Raw genomic sequence first — 24,068 nt, forward strand, 5'->3', positions numbered from 1 at the left:
ACATTTGTTTCAAACCCTGAGAAATTGGGAGAACTGAATGAAGAGGAGTCTTGAGTACCATTCATCTCATGGAAAGGAGAACATAACTTTTGGGTACAATATGGACTTTAACATAATATAAAATGCTGTGGAAAAGCAGGCAACTTAGCTTTGTGGGTGAGAACATGGTCTTGGATGGGCAGACATGGGTCACAGGCCCTGAAGTACCTGCCTGTTCTCCTGTGAGAACTTGAAAAAGCCAGTGAACCCATTTAAGCCTCAGTGTGTTCACCTGTAAAATGAGGATGAAACTTAATAAGAACTACAATAAGTCCTGTTTGCTGAGCAGGGCTCTAAGTACTTTGTGTACATCATCTCTGTTATTGTTCACCACCTCCTGAGAGGTTAGGATTGAAGCGATTAAACGGGTGGGTGGGTAAGAGTCACACAGCTTGTTAAGAGTAGAGTCATGCCTCATACTTGTTATAGTCTGGATTATGTTTGGGGTTCACAGAAAAATCAAGAGGAAAGTACACAGAATTTCCTGACCCCCTCCCTCCCACCCCAGCTTTCTCCACTACTTACATTCCCCTCCAGAGGGATGTGTCCGCCATAGTGGAGGAAGCTGTGTGTGGGCATCATTATCATTCCAAGTGCATGGTTTGCACTGGAGTTCAGTCTTGGGTCTTCACCTCTTTCTGAATTGTCTTTCCAAGGCAGTGTGTAATCTCCTTGTTTGAAGTGATGAACTGAACATGATTTATCAAAACAAGGAATCCCCTAAAGTCACAACGGGGATGATGGGGGAAGGAGGCTACTCTTAGGCTCAGATGTTCTAGTTCATCGCCTTTGCCAGTAACTGCTGGCCTTGGTTGTCAGGATCCAAATAGAGACTTCAGAGAGAGGGGTCTGGAGAGGGAAGATCTGATCTGGAGAGGTCAAACCCAGGAAAGGGGGGAGCAGGTGGCCAGCAGTCAGGGAGTCTGGCTGCTTAATTTCCTTCTTGAGCAGGCAGGTATGACTCTTTTAAAACCCCAATTACGGGCAAATCACCCAGCTTAACTTTTCAAAGCACACCGAGTTAAGCCACAATTATGGCTGAATGCACAGTATTGATTGCTCTCATTTAGAGAGGTTTGCCCATCTTGCAAGGATGACAACGATCAATTGAGGAGAGAGGATATGGCTGTGTGCCTCAGACCACAGTTCCAGTCGCTGCATCTCAGTGACAAGATATTAACAAATTGCTATCTATCATCTAAAGCTCTGTATACAAGGTGTACCATGAGATAAATCAATGCAGTGAGGGAAGGAGCCAAAGATGCTTCCCGTGGAGCAAAGTGAAAAGGGAACCATTGGAAATGCCACTAGCGGGTAAAACCCCAGCTCCCATGTTTGCTGGAATTTGTGGTTGGAATTGTGCTTTAGCTTGAACTTGAACCCTCTCTTGCTCCTGTTACTAGGTAGTGGAGGAATGTGAGGAGTCGGATTAGGCAATTAAAAAGTATTAAAAGACGTTAGGTGCTATGCCAGATGTTGAAGAAGGGCTGGCTAGACCAGAGTGTGATGCAGAGGACATTTTTCCTGAGAAGCCAGAAGCACCTATGTGGCGTCGTTGGCCAAAATGACATGGTTTTCTTCATGAAAGTCTCCTGAGAGGCTAATAAAGAAAGGAAGCAAAGCAAAGCTAAGTCACTATAATGTTAGTAGCTTCAGCTACACATACAGTGTAGCATTCAAGGGAGCCTGCTGAGCCAGGTGGAGGGTTCCTTGGGCAGAAGGACTCAGCATACTAGAGAAAGTCCCTGGAAGATCAAATGCAGGAGGAAGAGAAGGAGGATGGGGGCAGGGAAAAGGGAAAGAAGCAGGAGAAAGCTCTTCCAGCTGTGGCCAGTCAGCATTCTCACATCTGGCCACCCTACTGAATGCTCCACCTCTCAGAGGTGTTGGGGGGTGGGAGCTGTGCAGAGGTAAGGTCGGGCCAACAGGATGCTTAAAGAAGATTCTCAAGGCACCCAGCTGGGAATGAATGACTCCAGAGACTTCATTATATGTTGGTGCACATTCCTTTTTTTTTTGCGCCAGGGATTGAACCTAGGGGCATTTCACCACTGCTCCAATCCTCAGCTCCCCACCACTTTTAAAAATTTTTATATTTTTATTTTGAGACAGGGTCTTGGTCGGTTGCTCAGGGATTTGCTAAGTTGCTGAGGCTGGCTTTGAACTCTCGATCCTCCTGCTTCAGCCTCCTGAGCTGCTGGGATGACAAGCATGCACCACCCAGCCCAGCCCGGTTCTGCAAGTGAACCAGAAGAAGGATGCTGAGCAGAGATGTCTGGTCCTCATTCTCTGTAGAGGGAGGGCCTACTTTGTGCTTCTGGAAGGCAAGATAAATCCCACTGAAGATGTATTGCAGTTTCATTAGATTATCTTACGGCTGGCAGGCTTCATTTGAGAAAACTAATAGCATCAAGTTCCCTTGGCCTGGTCTGGCAGGTCTGTGACCTTGACTCTGTCACCATGGCTACAGGCTAATTATGATACCCCAGCCCCAACGGCTGCCTCACAAATGTGTGTGGTGAAAAGGGAGGCTGAGTGGAGAGGTGTTTGATGTGATCCAAGGCCAAGCCTTTCCTGAATGCTAAGAATGCCACAAATTCAGTGTGGGGCAATGAAAAGAACTGGGTTCAAATCCTGACATAATTTGCTTCTTATTTGTGCATGCTCTGAGGTAGGTCCCTCAAATTTCCTGAGTCCTGCTTTTTTCATCTAGAGCAGGATTTGACCAATCAACCTGTTACATTTTTGTAAATAAAGTCTATTGGAACACAGTTAATCCTCTTTGCTTACGTATCATGGAGGCTGCTTTAATGCTGTGTGATAAAATTCAATTGTTGGAACAGAGACAATGTAGACATCATAGCCTAAATGCTTGTTCTACGACCCTTTATAGAACCTCTGTTGACCCTAATGCACAGAGTAGAGATGATGAAAATTTGCGACCTGATGGACTAATTGATGAGGATCAGGAGAAATAAACTTCCTTCCTTGTGAACTATGAAATGCACATTAAATATTTCTGTTATGACTGTGATTTCACAGGTATCTGTGAAATCCATTTCCTCCATCAGGAAAGACTCAGGGACAGCGTTGAGTCTAGTGGTGCAAATGGTGGATTTGAGGGGCACAAAGAAAGTTCGCTGTGACCCAAATTCTCCCCTGAGCACATGCACACAGACTAAATTGTGGCCCCAAAGGGTTAAGCTTTAATTTTAAGCACTGATTATCCAAGTTGATTAGGTCTCTACTTAAAAGATTTGGAAAACAAGTCTCCTGGGAGGGATGACACATCCTGGTGTTCTCACCCACACTTGCACGTGACCTTATTAATTAGATAGCTCTTCTCAGTGGTGGTGGTGGTGGAAGAGATTGGTGCAAGGAAGGGGTAGGGGTTTATGGAAAAGGACATTTTGCAAACCTTATTTTCCTGCAAGTCAGGGGGAAGGGCTACCGACATCAACATCAAAGGGTCCAGGGCTTAGACTGTCCCCCGTCCAAGAGGAAGGATTAAGATAAAGGCAGTGAGAAGGCACTGGGAAAAAGCCCTCCCAAAGTTCTTTGCTTCCCTAGGTGCGTTCTTTATGCATGATATATCTTCAGCAGTAGGGATACACCTGCCATTTATTTACTGTAATGAAGGTTGCAATATTGTTTCTTTGTAAGTTTTCAATAGGGTACAAAAAAAGCTGTCTGCTAAGGAAATACAAATGAATCTTGAAAAATCACAGCCTCTCTTTCTTAACCTAATAAATGCAGAAGGTAGTGTGAGTTCCCCATTAGGACAATGGGACTAACGAGTTAAAGAGGAGGGAAGATTCACTTTCTTAGTTCTTTCTTCCTCAAGGGCATCTATTTTTAATCTGCAAAGGTCAGCCCCTTCGTCAACAGCAATGGCTTGTCAATTCTTTCCTCCTATTGGTATTTCATTAGTTGCCAATGAAACAGTTCCAGGGTGACAGGGTGGAAAAGAAATGTGCATGGAGACTGCAATTGGCGTAAATGTGAAATATTTAGGGGCTGGTGGCTGTGCATCTCCAGCACCGGGCAGCTGGAGAGTAATTCATATGTCAAGCCCAGCAACCCACGAATGACAAAACACCAACAAGGAATAAAGGTCAGAGCTATTGATTCTTAACACACTTCTGCTTATGCACAGAGCACTCAGTGACGGGGCGTTAATGAGCCCCAGCACGACCATGCAGAACAAATGAAGAACAAAATGAATCGACTTTGCAAGAGCACCCCTGTAAGGCACGGAACTATCCATATGCTTAGGTCTGCCCTTAGAGGAATACCAAGAGAAGGGATTTTTATTTTGCAGTGTGGTAGTTTTCTGTGGCTGTTGTAACACATTGTCACAGACTTAGTGGCTTGAAACAACATAAATTTATTTTCTTAGAGTTCTGGATATCAGAAGTCTACAATGAGGGTGCCGGTTGCGTTCTTTCTGAAGGCTCTAGGGCAGGGATCTGTTTTCTTTCCTTTCTCAGTTGAAGGACTTCCTGAATTCCTTGGCACATGGCTTTCTTTCTCTGTCTTCCAAGACAGCAACAGTGGGTCATATTTCTTATATGGCATCACCCTTACTTTCTCTTTTGCCTTCCTCTTATAAAGATGCTGGTGTTTACTTTGAGACCATCCAGGAAATTCAGGATAATCTTCCTATTTAAAGGACAGTTTATTAGCACTCTTAATTCCACCTATGACCTTGATTCCCCCTTGCAGGTGATACAACATATTTACATGTTCTAAGGATGAGGATATGGATATCTTTTGGGGATGGGGGCATCATTATTCTGCCAACCACATACAGGAAGGGAACTAACATCCAACGCTGAGAAGTGAGGCTGATTATTAGTAAGTTCTGTATCCCCGAAATGTGTAAAACCCAGCTCCTGTAGTGGATTGCAAATGGTGATCCTCAGATGGGAGTCTAGTTTTGTCCTGCTGAAACTCATATTGAAACTTAATCCCCATGTGGTGACTCAATTGGTCTCCCATACTGTGCACAGATGAGGGATATCTGATGGAGACAGAACCCAGAATTATTCTGGGGAAAGAAGCAAAGTCGCACATCATTGAATAAACTGTAGCTGGACAAGTATTGATAAAAGAACCCTTACTGAATGGTGAAAAGATAATCAGAGCTCTCCTTCCTTCCTTGATTCCTTCCTTCCTTCCTTAATTCCTTCCTTCCTTCCTTCCTTCCTTCCTTCCTTCCTTCCTTCCTTCCTTCCTTCCTTCCTTAATTCCTCCTTCCTTCCTTAATTCATTCATTCCTTCCTTCCTTCCTTCCTTCCTTCCTTCCTTTCTTCTTTTCTTTCTCAACAGCTGATGCCTGACACTAATGGGAAAAATACACGAGCTCTGGATGCAGAATCAGCATCCAAAAGGTTGCTAAGAGGTCGAACTTGTTGGCTTAGATCAATCATACACAGTGGGACAGCACTGATTAAATGATATTTGTAGGCTCCAAGAAAATCAGTTGCACAACTGTTAGAAAAGGAGAGATGCATTCATGAAAGGACAGCATTTTAGCTGACCAGAAGTTTCATGTGTAAAAATAGTGTTAACACCAGGGACTGAGAAAGCAAATTCAAATTCTGCTTTAGAAGAGACAGGGTCCCAGAGGAAGGTAAGGACAGACGTTGAGACATCTGGCAAGACAATACTCTGGAGCTGGTCCAGTTATGGAGTCCACTTTCAGGAGGGTATTGTCAAGTTTTGTATCCCACAGGAAGGAAGTAAAGGTGATGACAAATCTGAGAAATGCACATCTGATATCCCAGAAATGTGTAAAACCCAGCTCCCGTAATGGATTGCAAATGGTGATTCTCGGATGGGAGTCTATAGTTTGAGTATTTTTTTGTCCTGCTGAAACTCATATTGAAACTTAATCCCCAAGAAGAGGCCTTAAGAAGTGGGACGAGGTGGATCCTTTAAGAGGTGATCAGAGCTCCACCCTCATGTATGGATTATTCCCTTATGAAAGCCAATTTGGCTGGATCTCTTTCAAGTGTCCTGTCTTACTATATGGTTCCCTGTGTGGTCTTAGGAATCTACTGGCCAGAAGGCCACCATCATTAAATGTGCCATCTCAACCTTGAACCAGAACCCTGAGCAAAAATGAATCTTTTCAACTTACCCAGTCTGTGGCATTATGTTAATAGCAAGAGAAAATAGACTAAGACATGGAGGGTTTTCTCAGGTTTCCAAGTGGTGACTCAATTGGTCTCCCAAGGACTGTTTGAGAACTTTTATTAGTTAGAGTATACTATTTATGGTGTGGTATTTATTCTGAAGGGAGTGTATTTCTCTACTCCTGTGATACTGGGTTTGGCCATGTGAATTGCTTTGGCTTGTGCTAGGAAAAGAATACTTGCCCATCCTTTGACCTCTTGCATTTCAGCCATGGCCAAAAGAACAGTGTAGCTTGCTGCAAAACGTATTCTTTTTTTATCCTAGAGTGTGTTTAGTTTTTATTTTCATGGGGTATAACTATATTTATTTCAAGGTCTTCTGAGTTTTTAGCAAATCTTCACTGTGTAGATAGATTCTGGATGCTAAGAGGAATTATATGATTCATTCTACAACTGAAATATGAGATATGTCTTTATTCCAAATAGGAGCCTTTTACATGTTGTTTTAAAAAATATAGCCATAGGTACAAGGATATTCATTGCACTGATATCTATATTAAAAAAGAGAAGGAAGAAATTACGTGTTCATTAATAGAGGAATGCTCTCAAGAAAAGAAGCAGTTATTAAAATAAATGATTCAGTACTAATTAAAATAGTTGTACTTATTGTGTTTTAGGTGAAAACAAAAGCTACACGGATGTATGTATAGCATTAACCTATTTTTGTAAATATACCAGCACACTAGGGGCTGGGGTAGTGGCTCAGTGGTAGGGTGCTCGCCTAGCATGGGCGGGGTGCTGGGTTCCATCCTTAGCACCATATAAAAATAAAATAAAGGTATTGTGTCCAACTACAACTAAAACAAAATATTTAAAAAAAATACCAGCACACTAATTGTGTGTGTGTGTGTGTGTACATGTGTGCACACACATGCATGATAATAAAAAACAAAAGCCTGGGAGCAGAAGCATGGTGGCAAATACGGGCTATCTTTACAGAATGGTATTAAAAAAGAGAAAAGGGTATTTATTTTTAAAGTTTTTTAAAATTTTAATGTACCCACTAAAAATAAGGGGAAAAAAGGGAGATAGGTAATTTTAATTTTTGTTCTTTTTTGTTTTTCAAAATCTTAATGATGGATGTGGATTACTCATATAGTTAAACATTGTTTTTCTTATATGCATTATAAAATGTGGATTGGTTTAGCTTTCTTGATAGATTAGAAAGATCTGCTAATATTGGATGGGCGCCGAAACAGACAAACATATACATCACAATTTTGTTCAGAGAGGATCTGGATCCTTACTGCAATAAATTACTTTGACTTGGAATAATGATGAAAAACAACCTTATTTTTCTAGCAGAAGAGACTTCTTACCCCACACTCAGGAAAGACTTATTCTTATTGGGTCAACATATTGATAAGCTTCTTGAAATGGGTTGGTGAGATATCCATGGGACAGGCTCTATTATCACTGGGTGGGTACTAAACAGCTCTCTGAGGGGCTGGGGGAAGGCCAGATACTTGCAAATCTGTGGTATGCTTGCAAATCAAGGATATGCTAATTGGGGCCATAGCTGAATTCTAACTCTAGAGGACCTTTCCATGTGGGAAAACATGAAGGCACATAGACAAATAAAAGCAGTATGATAGGGATTTGGTGGGAGGAGAAAAAATATTTAATAGGGATTTTATTAAATTACTTATCATATGAGGTGTAATATAAACCCAATTCTTTCTTTCACACAATTTTTTTTTTGAGGGGCTATTCATGTTGCTCTTTGCTTTGTGGAATGAATTTGCATTTTTCAGGTACAGTGACAAAAACTGATGAGTTTAAGGGCTGGCAGAGAGTGAAAGTAGAGACCACCCTCAGGAGGACATCTATGTGTGGTTATGCTGTTGCCTTATATGAAATTAATCAAAGCTACTAAAACTGCCTAATTTCATTCATTTTCACAAACATCTTAAATGGGCTTATTAAGTATCAGATATCGTTGTGACCACTGGGAATTTGTGAATAAATAGATCTGTCTCCGGAATGAAAAAGCTGTATTAAATTGAACAGTCACACCTGTATTTTTTATATAATTGATATAGTTTAAATATGAGGTTTCCACCAGAAGTTCATGTACAAGATAATGCAAGAATGTTCAGAGGTGAAGTGGTTAAACTGTAAACTAATTGATGGATGAACCATTTGAATGGATTAACTGGGTGGGACCTATAGGCAGGTAGGATATGGCTGGAGGAAGTAGGTCACTGGGGGCATGCCTTTGGGGTTTATATTTTTCTCTGGTGAGCAGAGATCTTTTCTCTCTCTGCTTCCTGGCTGTCAGGAACTGAGCAGCTCTCCTCCTCCATGCTCTTCTGCCCTGATGTTCTGCCTCACTTTGGGCCCAGAGTTACGGAATTGGCTGACTATGGACTGAACCTTTGAAACTGTGAACCAAATTGAACTTTTCTTCCTCTCATTTGTTCTTATTGGGTATATTGATGATATAAAGCTGACTTTATGCAGCAACAGAGTGCTGCATAAAGGAGACTTGAATGTTTGTCTATGGAGAAGGACTGCACAGGCCCCAATAGTGGGTCTATCATCTGCTGTTTGGTTGGCCTTTGTCAAGATCTCTAAGCTTCCTGTGCTTTTATTTTCTCATGGTAAAATAGGAGTGATTATAGTAGGAACCCCACTGCATTGTAATGAAAGATAAATGTTTATAAAACAGTTTAACAGACTGCCGAGAACATATCACATTCTAAATATGAGAGAGAGAGAGAGAGAGAGAGAGAGAGAGAGAGAGAGAGAGAGAGATAGATAGATAGATGCTGGGGTATAACACACAGCCACATCTTATCACTCAAGATTATTTATAGCCTGCAGGCTACTCTTCATACTGTCCACTTCAATTTTTCTTCCTGAAAAATGGGACTGGATAGCCCTTTATAAACACCAATTACAGCAAAGTCAAAATTCCTTATGGCCAGGATTGTTGACCTTATGCTTATGGGGATACATGTGGTTCTCACTGGGCAGGATCCAGAGCGGACTGGCCAGGAATGGATAATACAATATTCACGTTGCACACAGGGCCATTGAGAAGTGGTGGGGTTATTCTCATGGAAGACCACGAGGTAGGTTTCTCATTAGATATAGTTTGACTTCAGAGAGCACATGAAGCTATTTTGATCCGTATCTGCTTCTCTTAAATAAAACAGTTCTACCAGAACCATTTGTCTGAATTAGGCCTCTAGGTAGTAACTCCCAGCCCCATGTCCTTGAGTTGCTCAATGAAGGACCCAGGGCACACAGCAAAAAGATGAAGAAAACTCTCACCACAGTGAGGAAGTAGGACTTATGGCTCATCTACAGCTAGAATTCAAAGGAATCGCTACCAAACACTAGGTCAGGGCACTGAATAGATAAACACGTTTGGTGACCTGCCTCTGTAATGTCCTGAAAACAAAAGTCCTTTTTAGCAAAAAATCTGCGCCTCTGTCTGCCTTTGAGTCTGGCACCACAATGTCTCTACTGACCACTGAGAAAGCCTCTGTCCATCCTCTCTGTGCTCCTCATCTCTGCTATGCCCAGCCATGATGTCTTTCCCACAGCTGTTAAGGAACACACGATCATAACAGATGAATAGGAGGTAAAGGCTGATGGTGGCCCATCTTACTTTAAGAGCTGCTAATCATGGTGGCACATGTCTATAATGCCAGCAAGCTGGGTGGCTGAGGCAGGAGGACCCCAAGTGCCAGGCCAGCCTCAGCAACCTAGTCAGAAGCTATCTCCAAATAAAAAATAAAAAGGGCTGGGGATAGAGCTCAGTGGTAGAATGCTTCTGTGTTCTGTCCTCAGTACCAAAAGAAAAAAAAAAAGCCATAAATCACAAATGTGTGGGTAAGCAGAAACAGGTAAAAAAATTCCCAGTGGCAGTGCATATAGTGTATTGTTATTTTTAGTCATTTCATATGTTCATAGTGTCTGAAAGATCTTCGGGGAGGATAGGAGGATGTTCCATGCTGTAGGTCCTTTAGACACAGGGAATTTGTCAAAGAACTGTATACTTCTAACATATCTGAGAAGGTGGTTGAAGTACTGGACAGATCAAGGGTAACCCAACAGTGAGTCTGGTGGCCAATGCTGGATTTGGATGGAGCTTCTCATTCAAAAATAAATAAACTAGGAAAAAAAAAGACATTAACACAGGAAGATTGGAAAGTAAAATATTAGGAATGAGAAGAATTAGAAGGTAAAATACTAGGAACAAGAGAAGAACATTATCCTGAAGACTCAGGGAGAAGCACTACAGTTAAAAAGGACCAAACCCTGGAGCCAGAAGAAAGTTACAAGGCACATTGATTGGAACATAAATGAAGCATTTAATGAAGTAGAAACCCAAATCCACAAGATGCATAGGAATAAACATATTAAGAAAAAAAAAGGTAAACTGATGAAAAAATATGAAGAGAATGCAAGTCCAAAAGTTTAGGAGATAGGAATGTCCCTAAATGGTTTCTCAGTAATGAATACTATAAGGAGAAGTGGGAATGGTCTAAAATCAGATAATGTTTTCATGGGGACCTGGGTGACACTACTTCAGAAACTTCAATATCTCCTTATTGATAAGCCTTAGGAGAAAGAGATGGGGGATCAGTGTGTTTTTCCCCCTTATTGGTACTGGCATTTGGGATGGACACTTAGGAATTTATAGCTAGAAATTCATAACTTTCAGAGACCTGAGAGTAGGCAGGTGTCACATAGGAGGCAACACCAAGAGGGGCTGGTTTGCATAGATGTTATGGAAGACAAATGTTGAGCCTTAAGTCTTAAGACCTGGTGGTCCAAATTATTAACTTAGAACATGACTATTGCTTGCATTCACTGTAATGTATACAAAACTGAGCCTGCCTTCTACCCAGAGTTAGAAGCCTACTTGACATGTTCTTTGCTGGAGTAGCAATAATAGGAGCTGGGCAGTAGTCGGGTAGCAGCTTGAACGCAATGTCCCAAATGTATCAGTGGCCCCAGCTCCTCAGTTGGCAATGTTCCTAACAATATTACTGGAAAACAAACAAGCAAAATAAAACACTGTAATTGATGCAAAACAAAATATGCTTAACAATATATAGACTGATAGGCTCACCACATTCTAGGCAAGAAGGCAAGATTAATAACATGAGATCTATACTTAACCATATTCCAGGGCATATTTGAATTGCAATGCTCACCACATTCTAGGCAAGATTAATAACGAGATCTATACTTAACCATATTCCAGGGCATATTTGAATTGCAATGATAGAAACAAGATGCTAGAAGCAGCTGAGCAGAGAAAACAAAACAATAAAATATGCTAATCATAAAGGAGTAAAAAAATCAAACCGTGGTAGGCCTTCTCTCCAGCACTGAATGGCAGAATCCAACCAATATTGTTCAAGAGGTCAGTGCATGTGTTCCTGCTACTTTTGCTGCATAACAAATTGACCCAGGACATGGTAGCTTATAGCTACTATTTCATTTTGCTTAAGGATTCTGTGGGTAAGGAATCAGGTTGACTTGTTTCTGTAATACTATTTTTGGAGCCTCAACTGGAGAGACTCAAAGGCTGGACACAATGGAAAGGCTGGGGTCTGTGTAAGATGTAAGGTTTATCATTACCAGGTTAGGACCTCAGGCTGGATCTGACCTAAGAATGATACTATCTTTTTAGCCCTACATGTCTGCTGTCTTGTTCATTTCCTCTCTATAGGGGTTTACAGCTGGGATCAACGGGAAGAATTGCTTTAGGTCTCCCAAATGTCTATGTTTTGGATTCTTTTATAATCACAAGTACCTTTTACTTTCTTCAAGATTCAACAATGATCCTGGCTCAGCTGGGCACTCCTAGAACCCCAGCAACTTTGGAGGCTAAGGCAGAAGGATTGCAAGTTTGAGACCAGCCTCAGCAACTTAGTGAGGCCCTATGCAACTTAGTGAGATCATCTCAAAATAAAAAATAAAAAGGGCTTGGGATGTGCCTTAGTAGTAAAGCACCTCTGAGTTCAATCCCCTGTGCAAACAAAACAAAACAAATCAACAAACACCCCCCCCTCCAAAAAAAAAAAAAAACCACCACCAACAAACAGAAATATAAACTAAAACCCAACCAACTAAACAAACATAAAACCCTCAAATAACAACAATGATTTAGCCTGGATTTGAAAGGTGCTGCCTGCCTCATCATCTCACTCTCATTCCCACATCACATTCCCTCCATTATGATCTGGCCAGGCTAGTCTCCTCATTAAATCCTCACATGTCCCTATGTGTCTCCTGCCTAGGACAATTCACTCACATCTTAATGTTTTTGCGTCAAAATACCAATGCATGGGCTGGGGATGTGGCTCAAGTGGTAGCGCGCTTGCCTGGCATGCGTGCGGCCCAGGTTCGATCCTCAGCACCACATACAAACAAAGATGTTGTGTCCGCTGAAAACTAAAAAATAAATATTAAAATTCTCTTTCTCTCTAAAAAAAAGAAAAAAAATACCAATGCAAGAACCACTCCCCATGCTCTCCCCATTCCTTGAGATCTGCTATAATTCTTGATGACAGTCATCATTACTTTTGGTAACTCTCCTTGCAAACGGATCAATTGAATCACACAATAATTTAGCACCAGACCACTGGGGTTTTCCTGTGCTTTTGTGTTACATTGGCATTAAACTGTAATTTCTTTGGGGGACAACAAAACCAAGCGTGAAAAAAATATGTTTTTTTTTTTTTTTTTTCCAGAGAGAGTGAGCAAGGGAGCAAGAGAGAGGTATTTCTGCCATTTCCATCCTCTAGGTTTGCATTTATAAAACAGAGGTGTATCAAAGTTCTCTTACGGTATCTACACCACTTCTTCTACATATGACAAGCCCACCATTTCTCTCTGAAGAAATGTGATTTCTATTCATCCAAGCAAATGAAAGTCACCAAGTTGCACTTACCCTCCCACCATTTAAAAAAGTTACTTCCCATTTCATTTCACATTGTGAAATTTAATCACTTATGCAACCATTTTATGGAATCTAAAAAATGCTTCTGCAAGAAGCCTCCTAGAGAAGGGTGTTATATTAATTGTTGAGTGGATCTCCCTAAATACGTATGCAATTCCCCTCATCCCCAGCTCTGCTGAAGTGGAGTGCGCTGTTCCTGGAGGTACTGCAATACCAGGTCAATAAACGGAGTGGTTGGAGCAAGGTCCTAGTCCATATCTTATTTCCAAAAATCCATTTAGTATATTTATATTGTCTTTTGGATAGAGAACATATCAGGTATTAAACTGATAAGAACAGATGCAACACTTGATATTAGCCAAAGTACAAGGAGTGATAAAATATATTAATGTCTTGATGAGTCCAACAACATCACTTCAAAACCAAGATGCTATTTCAGCTTTCTTATATCCTTTCTGGGAGGACCATCTTGAATTTTAAGGAGGGTTAATTTATTTGCTTCTTGAAGTTCAGCTGTAAATTAGGACTCACCTGTCAGACAAATGCTTTGATTGTTTTTCCCTTTGAATTGCAACAAGCAGCATCTTTTAATCATTCTATAGATGATGTGGATTTATTGACTCTCCCAATGGTTCTCCAAGTTCCGTGAAGGTACCAGCCATGTCCCCCAGTACCAACCTTCTCCCTCTTTGTTTCTGAGCTAGAGAGAGAGTACCAGGTACAATGACAGCTCAGTCATCTTAGAGTAAGTACATTCTATGATGTTCCCACAAAGGCAAAATTGCCCAATGATGCATGTCTCAGTTGTTAAGCAATGCATGACTGCATTTATTGGATTAAAAAGTTGAAGGATATATTGAAGACAAAGGGCATCTTCAGGTTTGTTACTTTTCTGAAATGTTCCTCAGAAAACAGACCAAAAATTCACTTTAAAACAAAAATAGTGGCAACAATAAAAAAAAGTCAAGTTTCTTCTCAGATGGAAGAACCTGAATCTAGAGAGACCTCAAGTGTAGAGGTGTCAGAGTTCAGGAGCAAGTCAAAATGACTGGCCAGGTCTTCCAAGATGGTGGGCTAGAGGGAGGCTGCATTCTGTGTCGCCCCGTGACCTGGGATTCAAGTAGTGGGAATATTGTTTTTCTGTGAGTGATTAGAGGACCCCAGACAGCTGCTCCCACACAGGAATCACGGCTGCTGTGCCACAGCAGGACCACCCATGCAGTACCTGGCTGCTGCCCACACACAGGACCTCTGGTTGCCACTCCATGTGGACTCCCATCTACCAACATGGGGCTCCCTGGGTCACCTCCATCTTGGGACAATGCAATCACTGCCACAGTCCCCTACATGTGATAGCCTGCACCTGGGGACACAGGACAGGATCTGGAGATAGCTGTCAATCACAACACTGCACACCACAGAGCTGCATCTCTGAACATGTCATGCAATGCCACTACCCAGCCCAACCTGACCTGACACTCCATCTCTGAAAGCAGCTACCTCCATCTTGGGACATCTTTGTCACCATCTTTAGTTGGGGAAACTCTTGCATGGAACACCTGCTGGGGCCTAGAAGCAATATCAAGGTACCTATAGTCCCCAACTCTCTCCTTTCTCTTACAGCCACTAACCCTGCACAGTGCTTGTGGCTATGTGGCTGGTCAGTAGCTCACAAAGCTTGGCCCTAAACTGCCCAATACAAGACAGCTCTCTTACAGGTGCACAGCCCCCAGAGTGCAGCCGCCAACATGTAGCCCACTAGACCTCCGAAGAGAAAGGTTTCTGATTGGGAAGTAGAAAGGGAGAGGGTGAATGAGATAAAGTTTAGAGACTAAATTAGAGACCAGCAATTGTGAGGTCTACAGGAAATACAAGGAGCTAAGACCAGAAGTTCGCATCACATGAGCAGGCCCCAAAGAAGATCCGTGGTGTGCAGTCTCCCATCAGGGACTGGCAAGTGCTAAACCCCACCTCCAGGACCAACCCTCCCACCCTAATAACCTTCACCATCCTGAGGGTGGAGATACCAGCAAACAACAGACAACCCCACCTATTGGACGAGAAGGGAAGCAGGAAAGATACTGAACTCCAACAAAAACAATCCTTGTATTTTCCTTCAGGATTTTTTTTTCTTTTTCTCTTTTTTCCCCTTCTTTTCTCTCTGTCTTCTCCTGCCCTCACATCCCCAACATTTGTGAAACCAAGTATTTTTCATGAATTAGGCTACTGAGGACTGGGATGCCTGAATAGTATATTACAGGGGGTGTTATATATTCATTTATCCCCTATTTTTACATTTTTCATTTTTCTTAATTTTCATGTTTTTCTGATACTCTCTCTATTGTCTTCCCACTTACTTGTCTCCCGCAAATCACTTTCTTTCTTTTCTCCAGCTACTAGTCAACTTCTTTAGATTCCTCTTCCTAGCTTCCTAAGGTCTAATAACTCTATATGCTCACCTCCTACCTCCTTAACATATCATCCTACATGCCACAACCAGTTCTCTCTTTGTCCATCATTACAAACTGTAGACCCTTTTGCTTATATTGTAGATAATAATTGAATTCAACAATTCTGTATATCGAGACAAAACCATAAATGTTTTATTAGCAAACATTTGTTTTTAGAGTGTATGTTGTTTATATTGGAATCAGACAACACTGTCCTTCATCTCAAAGGAGAGTTCTTGGAACCCTTCAGGGGCACTATAAGCCTATAGGGTAAGAATGGTAACGCCTTTGATCCACAGAGCTAGAAGGGAAGACACACAAACAATATGAAAAGACAAAGGAAGAAAGTGTCACAAACAAATCAAGATACAACATTATTAGAATCCATGGCCAGCATAGCAGAGAAATTACAGAGAAGGAGGTCAGGATGTACATAATTAAAATGTTCTGCGAATTAAAGGATGATATAAGAGCAAGTACAGGCAGTAAAAGATCACTTTGATAAAGAGCTGTATAAACAAATACAGGAAGTAAAAGGTTACTTGAACAGGGAGATAGAGTTTCTGAAAAAACAAAACAAAACAAGACAACAACAACAACAAAAAAAACCCCCAAACAACCCAGAACTCCCTGAAATGAAAGAAACAATAAACCAAATTAAAAGTTCAATTGAAAGCATCACCAACAGATTAGACCACTTGGAAGACAGGACCTCAGACAATGAAGACAAAATATATAATCTTGAAGAGAATGTAGATCACACAGTGAAAATAGTAAGAAACGATGAGCTGAACAGTCAAGAAATATGGGATAGCATAAAAAAACCCAATTTAAGAGTTATTGGGAGAGAGGAAGGAATAGAGTTTCAAATCAAAGGAATAAGCAATAATGAAATAATATCAGAAAATTTTTCAAACATGAAGAATGAACTGGAAAATCAAATACAAGAGGCTTACAGGACACCAAATGTACAAAATCACAACAGATCCACACCAAGGCACATTATAATAAAAATGCCTAACACACAGAGTAAGGAGGGAATATTAAAAGTCACAAAAGAAAGGGATCAGATTACATATAGGGGAAAACCAATAAGGATCTCTGCAGATTTTTCAACCCAGACCCTGAATACCAAGTAGATTCTGGAAGAACATATACCAAGCTCTGAAAGAAAATGGATGCCAACCAAGAATCTTATATCCAGCAAAATTAAGCTTTAGATTTGATGATGAAATAAAAACCTCCCATGATAAACAAAAGTTAAAAGAATTTACAACTAGAAGCCTGCACTACAGAACATCCTTGGCAGAATATTCCATGAGGAGGATATAAAAAACAACAATGAAAATCAGCAGAGGGATGGGTTACACTAAAGGAAAATCTAATCAGAGGAGAAACCAAGTCAAATTAAACACCAAAAACAAACAAAAATGGCTGGGAATACAAATCATGTCTCAATAATAACCCTGAATGATAATGGCCTAAACTCACGAATCAAAAGACATAGACTGGCAGATTGAATTAAAAAGAAACACCCAACAATATGCTGCCTCTAAGAGACTCATCTCATAGGAAAAGACATCCACAGACTGAAGGTGAAGGATTGGGAAAGATCATACCACTCACATGGACTGCGGAAGCAAGTAGGGGTTCTATCCTCATATCAAATAAAGTAGACTTCAAGCCAAAGTTAATCAAAAGGGATAAAGAAGGACACTACATACTGCCCAAGGGAACCATACACCAACAAGACATAACAATAATAAATTCATTTATTTATTGAGAAAGAGAGAGAGAGAAGAGAGAGAGAGAGAGAGAATTTTTAAATATTTATTTTTCAGTTTTCAGCGGACACAACATCTTTATTTTATTTTTTATGTGGTGCTGAGGATCGAACCCAGTGCCCCGCGCATGCCAGGAGAGTGCACTACCACTTGAGCCACATCCCCAGCCCCACAATAATAAATTTATATGCCCCAAATAATGGAGCATCTATGTTCATCAAACAAAATCTTCTCAGGTTTAAGAGTCAAATAGACTACAACACAATAATTCTGGATGACTTTAACACACCTCTGGATAGATCATCCAACAAAAACTTAAAAAAGAAACTCAATAAATACAATAATAAATAAATAAATAATAAATACAATAATAAATAAATAAATAAAAAGGACTCAATAATACAATTAATAACTTAACTGACATATATAGAATATTTCATCCTTCAACGAACAAATACACTTTCTTCTCAGCAGCACATGGATCCTTCTCTAAAATAGGCCATATATTATGCCACAAAGCAACTCTTGGCAAATAAGAAAAAATGTAAATATACTACCCTGCATTTTATCAGATCATAATGAACTGAAATTAGAAATCAATGGTAAAATAAAAATAAAAGCTACACCAGCACCTGGAGACAAAATAATATGCTACTGAATGAACGATGGGTTGCAAAAGACAGTCAAGGATGAGATTTAAAAATTCTTAGAGGTGAGAGAACACAGATACAAAGTATCGAAATATCTGGGATACTCTGAAGGCAGGACTAAGAGGAAAGTTCATTGCATGGAGTTCATTCCTTAAAAGAAGAAAAAGTCAACAAATAAAGGACTTAACATTACATCTCAAAGCCTTAAAAAAAGAACAAATCAACATCAAAAGTTGTAGAAGACAGGAAATAACTAAAATAAGAGCTGAAATTGAAACAAAAACACATTGAAAAAAATTGACAAAACAAAAAGTTGGTTCTTTGAAAAAATAAATAAAATTGACAAACCCTTAGCCATGCTAACAGAGAGGAGAGAAAACTCAAATCACTAATATACATGATGAAAAAGGAAATATCACAACAGACATTACAAAAATACAGAAGATAATTAGAAATTATTTTGAAAACTTGTACGCCAATAAAACAGAAAATATTGAAGGCATTGACAAATTTCTAGAGTCATATGATTTGCATATACAATTTAAACAGATCAATTTCATGTGATGAAATGGAAGAGGCCATCAGAAGCCTACCAACCAAGAGAAGCCCCGGAACAGATGGATACACAGACGAGTTCTACAAGATGTTTAAAGAAGAAATAATACCAATACTCATCAATTTATTTCAGGAAATAGGAAAAGAGGGAGCACTTCCAAACTCATTCTATGAGGCCACTATCACCCTGGTTCCAAAACCAGGCAAAGACACATCAAAGAAAGAAAACTTCAGACCAATATCTCTAATGAACATAGATGCAAAAATTCTCAATAAAATTCTGGCAAATTGAATATAAAAACATCAAAAAGAGTGCACCACGATCAAGAGGGGTTTATCCCAGAGATGCAACATACAGAAATCAATAAATGTAATTCATCATATAAATAAACTTAAAGATAAGAATCATATGATGACCTCAATAGATGCAGAAAAAGCATTTGACAAAATACAGCACCCCTTCATGTTCAAAACACTAGAAAACCTAGGTATAGCAGGAACACATCTCAACATGGTAAAAGCTATCTATGCTAAGCCCCAGTCCAACATCATTCTAAATGGAGAAAAATTAAAAGCATTCCCTCTAAAACCTGAAACAAGACAGGGATGCCCTCTTTCACACTTCTATTTAATATAGTTCTTGAAACTCTAGCCAAAGCAATTAGACAGATGAAGGAAATTAAAGGGATACAAATAGGAAAAGTTATAACTATTTGCCAACAGTATGATTCTATACCTAAAGGATCCAAAAAATTCTACCAGAAAACTTCTAGAACTAATAAATGAATTCAGCAAAGTAGCAGGATACAAAATCAACACCCATAAGTCAAAGGCATTTCGGTACATCAGTGACAAATCTTCTGAAAGAGAAACTAGGAAAACTACCCCATTTACAATAGCCTCAAAAAAAAAAAAAAACTAACTTGGGAATCAACTTAATGAAAGAGGTGAAGAACCTCTACAATGAAAATTACAGAACACTAAAGAAATAAATTAAAGAAGATCTTAGAAGATGGAAAGATCTCCCTTGTTCTTGGATAGGCAGAATTAATATTGTCAAAATGACCATACTACCAAAAGTACTATACATATTTAATGCAATTCCAATCAAAATCACAATGACAAAAATCCCAAATTACATTCCTCATAGAAATAGAAAAAGCACTCATGAAATTCATCTGGAAAAATAAGATCCAGAATAGCTAAATCAATCCTTAGCAAGAAGAGTGAAGCAGGTGGCATACTATACCAGACTTTAAACTATACTACAGAGGAATAGTAACAAAAAACAGCATGGTATTGGCACCAAAATAGACTTGTAGACCGATGGTACAGAAGAGAGTTCACAGAGACAAACCCACACAAATACAATTATTTCATACTAGACAAAATCACCAAAAACATGCATTGGAGAAAAGATAGCCTCTTCAACAATGGTGCTGGGAAAACTGGAAATCCATACGCAACAAAATGAAATTAAGCCCCTATCTCTCACCATGCACAAAACTCAACTCAAAGTGGATCAAGGACCTAGGAATTAAACCAGACACTGTGTGCTTAACAGAAGAAAAAGTAGGCACAAATCAGAATTAGGCCCTGACTTCCTTAATAAGACTCCTATAGTGCAAGAAATAAAATAAAAAGCCAATAAATAGGATGGATTCGTCTCAGCAAAAGAAACAATCAGTAAGGTGAATAGAAAGCCTACAGAATAGGAGCAAATTTTTACCACACACACATCAGATACAGACTAATCTCTAGGATATATATATATACATATATAAGAATTCAAAAATCTTAACACCAAAAACAAAACACAAAAACCAAATAACCCTATCAATACATGAGCCAAGGAACTGAACAGACACTTTTCAGAAGATGATATGCAATTAATCAACAAATATATGAAAAAATGTTCAACATCTTTAGCAAATAGAGAAATGCAAATCCAAACTACTCTAAGATTTCATCTCACTCCAGTCAGAATGGCAGCTATTATGAAGACAAACAACAGTAAGTGTTGGAGAGGATGTGGGGGAAAAGGCACACTATATATTGTTGGTGGGACTGCAAATTGTGCAGCCAAAATGGAAAACAGTATGGAGATTCCTTGGAAATGGAACCACCATTTGACCCAGCTATCCCTCTCCTTGGTCTATACCCAAAGGACTTAAAAACAGCATGCTACAGGGATGCAGCCACATCAATGTTTTTAGCAGCACAATTCACAATAGCTAAATTGTGGAACCAACCTAGATGTCCTTCAGTTGATGAATGAATAGGAAAACTGTTTTATATATACACAAGGAAATATTACTCAGCATTAAAAGAGAATAAAATCATGGCATATACAGGTAAATGGATGGAGCTGGAGAATATTATGCTAAGTGAAGTTGGCCAATCCCAAAGAAACAATGCTGATGTTTTCTCTGATATGAGGAGGCTGATCCATAATGAGGTGCGGGGGGAGCATGGGAAGAATGGAGGAACTTTAGATAGGGCAAAGGGGAGGGAGGGAAAAGAGGGGACATGGGGGTAGGAAAGATGGTGAAATGAGATGGACATCATGACCCTAAGTACATATATGTAGACAATAATGGTGTGAATATACTTTGTGTACAAAAAGAGACATACAAAACTGTGCTGTATATGTGTAATATGAATACACATTGTGCATCCTGCTGTCACAAATTAGAATAAATAAATAAATTTTAAAAACCCAGACTGACCCTGGTCCAGTGAGTGTCTGACCACATCATATGCAGACTGGGTCATGCATACCTTACTATCCCCTTCTTCACTGTCTTTAAACAACTTTATTATTCATCTCAGGGAAAAAAAAGAAAAAAATTAAATAACCCAATCAACAAATGGGCCAAGGACCTGAACAGACACTTCTCAGAGGAGGACATACAATCAATCAACAAGTACATGAAAAAATGCTCACCATCTCTAGCAGTCAGAGAAATGCAAATCAAAACCACCCGAAGATACCATCTCACTCAAGTAAGATTGGCAGCCATTCTGAAGTCAAACAACAACAAGTGCTGGTGAGGATGTGGGGAAAAGGGTACTCTTGTACTTTGCTGGTGGGACTGCAAATTGGTGCGGCCAATTTGGAAAGCAGTATGGAGATTCCTGGGAAAGCTGGGAATGGAACCACCATTTGACCCAGCTATTGCCCTTCTCGGACTATTCCCTGAAGACCTTAAAAGAGCGTACTACAGGGATACTGCCACATGGATGTTCATAGCAGCACAATTCACAATAGCTAGACTGTGGAACCAAACCAGATGCCCTTTAATAGATGAATGGATAAAAAAAATGTGGCATTTATACACCATGGAGTATTACGCAGCACTAAAAAATGACAAAATCATGGAATTTGCAGGGAAATGGATGGCACTAGAGCAGATTATGCTTAGTGAAGCTAGCCAATCCCTAGAAAACAAATACCAAATGTCTTCTTTGATATAAGGAGAGCAACTAAGAACAGAGCAGGGAGGAGGAGCAGGAAGAAAAGATTAACATTAAACAGAGACATGAGGTGGGAGGGAAAGGGAGAGAAAAGGGAAATTGCATGGAAATGGAGGGAGACCCTCATTGTTATACAAAATTACATAAGAGGTTGCGAGGGGAATGGGAAAATAAGGAGAGAAATGAATTACAGTAGATGGGGTAGAGGAAGAAGATGGGAGGGGAGGGGAGGGAGGATAGTAGAGAATAGGAAAGGTAGCAGAATAAAACAGTTACTAATATGGCGTTATGTAAAAATGTGGATGTGTAACCGATGTGATTCTGCAATCTGTATTTGGGGTAAAAATGGGAGTTCATAACCCACTTGAATCTAATGTATGAAATATGATATTTCAAGAGCTTTTTAATGTTTTGAACAACCAATAAAAAAAATTATCTTGGTAAGGTAAGACATGGTGAGCTTCTCTTTTTGTTCCTTCTAGACATTCAGTAGTGAAGCCAACTTTATTTTCTGAGGGTTTTTTTTTTTTTTTTTTTTTTTTTGTGGGGCAGTTACTAGGGAATGAACCCAGGGGCACTTAACTACAGAGCCACATGCCCAGCCCTTTTATTTTTTATTGTGATACAGGGTCTTGGTAAGTTGCTTAGGGCTTTTCTAATTTGCTGAGGCTGGCTTTGAACTTGCGATCTTCCTGCCTCAGCCTCCCAAGTAGCGGGCATTACAGGCATATGGGATTACTGGCTATTTTCCAGTTTGTGTTCATCATTTATTTTTATTTATTTTATCTTTCTTATGGTACTGGGATTGAATCCAGGGGCTCATGCATGCTAGGCAAACACACTACCATTGAGGTACATCCCCAGCACTTTTTAAAAATTTTGAGACAGGGTGTTGCTATGTTTCCCAGGGTGACCTTAAATTTGTGATCCTCCTGCCTCATCTTCTTGATTATCTGGGAGTGTAGATGTGTGTCACTACACCCAGCTCATTTTCTAGTTTTTAATGAAATTGCTGCATCCTGTTCTCAATTACAGTTGAGGTAAAAATGAATATCCTTCAAACCAAGTGCTGAAGAACTTCTCCGAGAATAGGGTTTGGAAAAACCTATCTCATGAAGGTCTTTTCCCTAAGAACATCACAAAATCAAACACCAAACCCAGCACTGCTCCCACAAGAGTTTTTACTTATTTTTTGTTGAAAGAAACAATTTAGTTAAATTCAGAAAATCCAACATTATCATGAAAATGTATCTCTGGAGGTTTTCCTTCGTTGTTCTTCAAGGCAAGTTCTCCGGGATTGTACCAATCTTTTGGAATTGCATATTAGAAATGACCCCAAATTCTGGGGACTCTTCATTTCTGGTTATTGGTGTCCCTCCTGTAGTACAAGTTGTCGGTGACTTACAGGCTACTCCCTTCAATTGCTTGAGGGGATCCTGGCTCAATTTTTTTTTGGTAAAAACCTTCATTTTCTTGGGTGTCAATAGTGTTGGGTAGTTTCTTAAATGTCCTTTATATTAAAAAAACTCAGAATTTTTAACCTGTATTTTTCTGTCCCCCCTGGGACAGATTAGGACAGACCTGTTGTATTGTTTCCAAGAGTATAATCAATTTGTACCTGGAAACCCAGGATACACACTTCTTCCTATGAAATGCTTAACATTACCCTGACATTAGCCCTCAGCTCATCTCAGCCTTCACTTAACCCTCTTCAGATAGGGCTACAGTTTCATTTCCATGGACGAGTTAGAAATATTTTCCATGATTCTACTTAGTACCATCTGGGTCAGCTGTATTTTCACCAATGTGTGTGTGTGTGGGGGGGGGTGGGGGGGGAGGAAGGGGGTGATGTTTAACCAGCTTCATGATCAGAAAGCCAGAGCTGCCTTTGTTACTCCTCACTTGATCTACTTCTTTGTGGTCTGCCATTTGCCTGATGTTTGTTCAGCACCTGGCAAGCAAAGAGCTTTCAAAAAGGTAGAAAG

At 39.9% G+C, this 24,068-nt stretch overlaps 1 protein-coding gene and 1 non-coding gene across 3 annotated transcripts in view; both read right to left on the minus strand.

The window, feature by feature from the left end:
* Pcsk2 (proprotein convertase subtilisin/kexin type 2) overlaps nt 1-24,068 on the minus strand; it is a 260,446-nt gene that overhangs the window by 128,703 nt on the left and 107,675 nt on the right. The gene's annotated exons all lie outside the window — the stretch shown is intronic.
* LOC143396163 (U2 spliceosomal RNA) lies at nt 13,348-13,541 on the minus strand. Its single transcript, XR_013091036.1, has one exon. It is a non-coding gene; the product is annotated as a U2 spliceosomal RNA (small nuclear RNA).

The sequence above is a fragment of the Callospermophilus lateralis genome, chromosome 3 (assembly GCF_048772815.1).
Source record: "Callospermophilus lateralis isolate mCalLat2 chromosome 3, mCalLat2.hap1, whole genome shotgun sequence".
Classification (NCBI taxonomy): Eukaryota; Metazoa; Chordata; class Mammalia; order Rodentia; family Sciuridae; genus Callospermophilus; species Callospermophilus lateralis.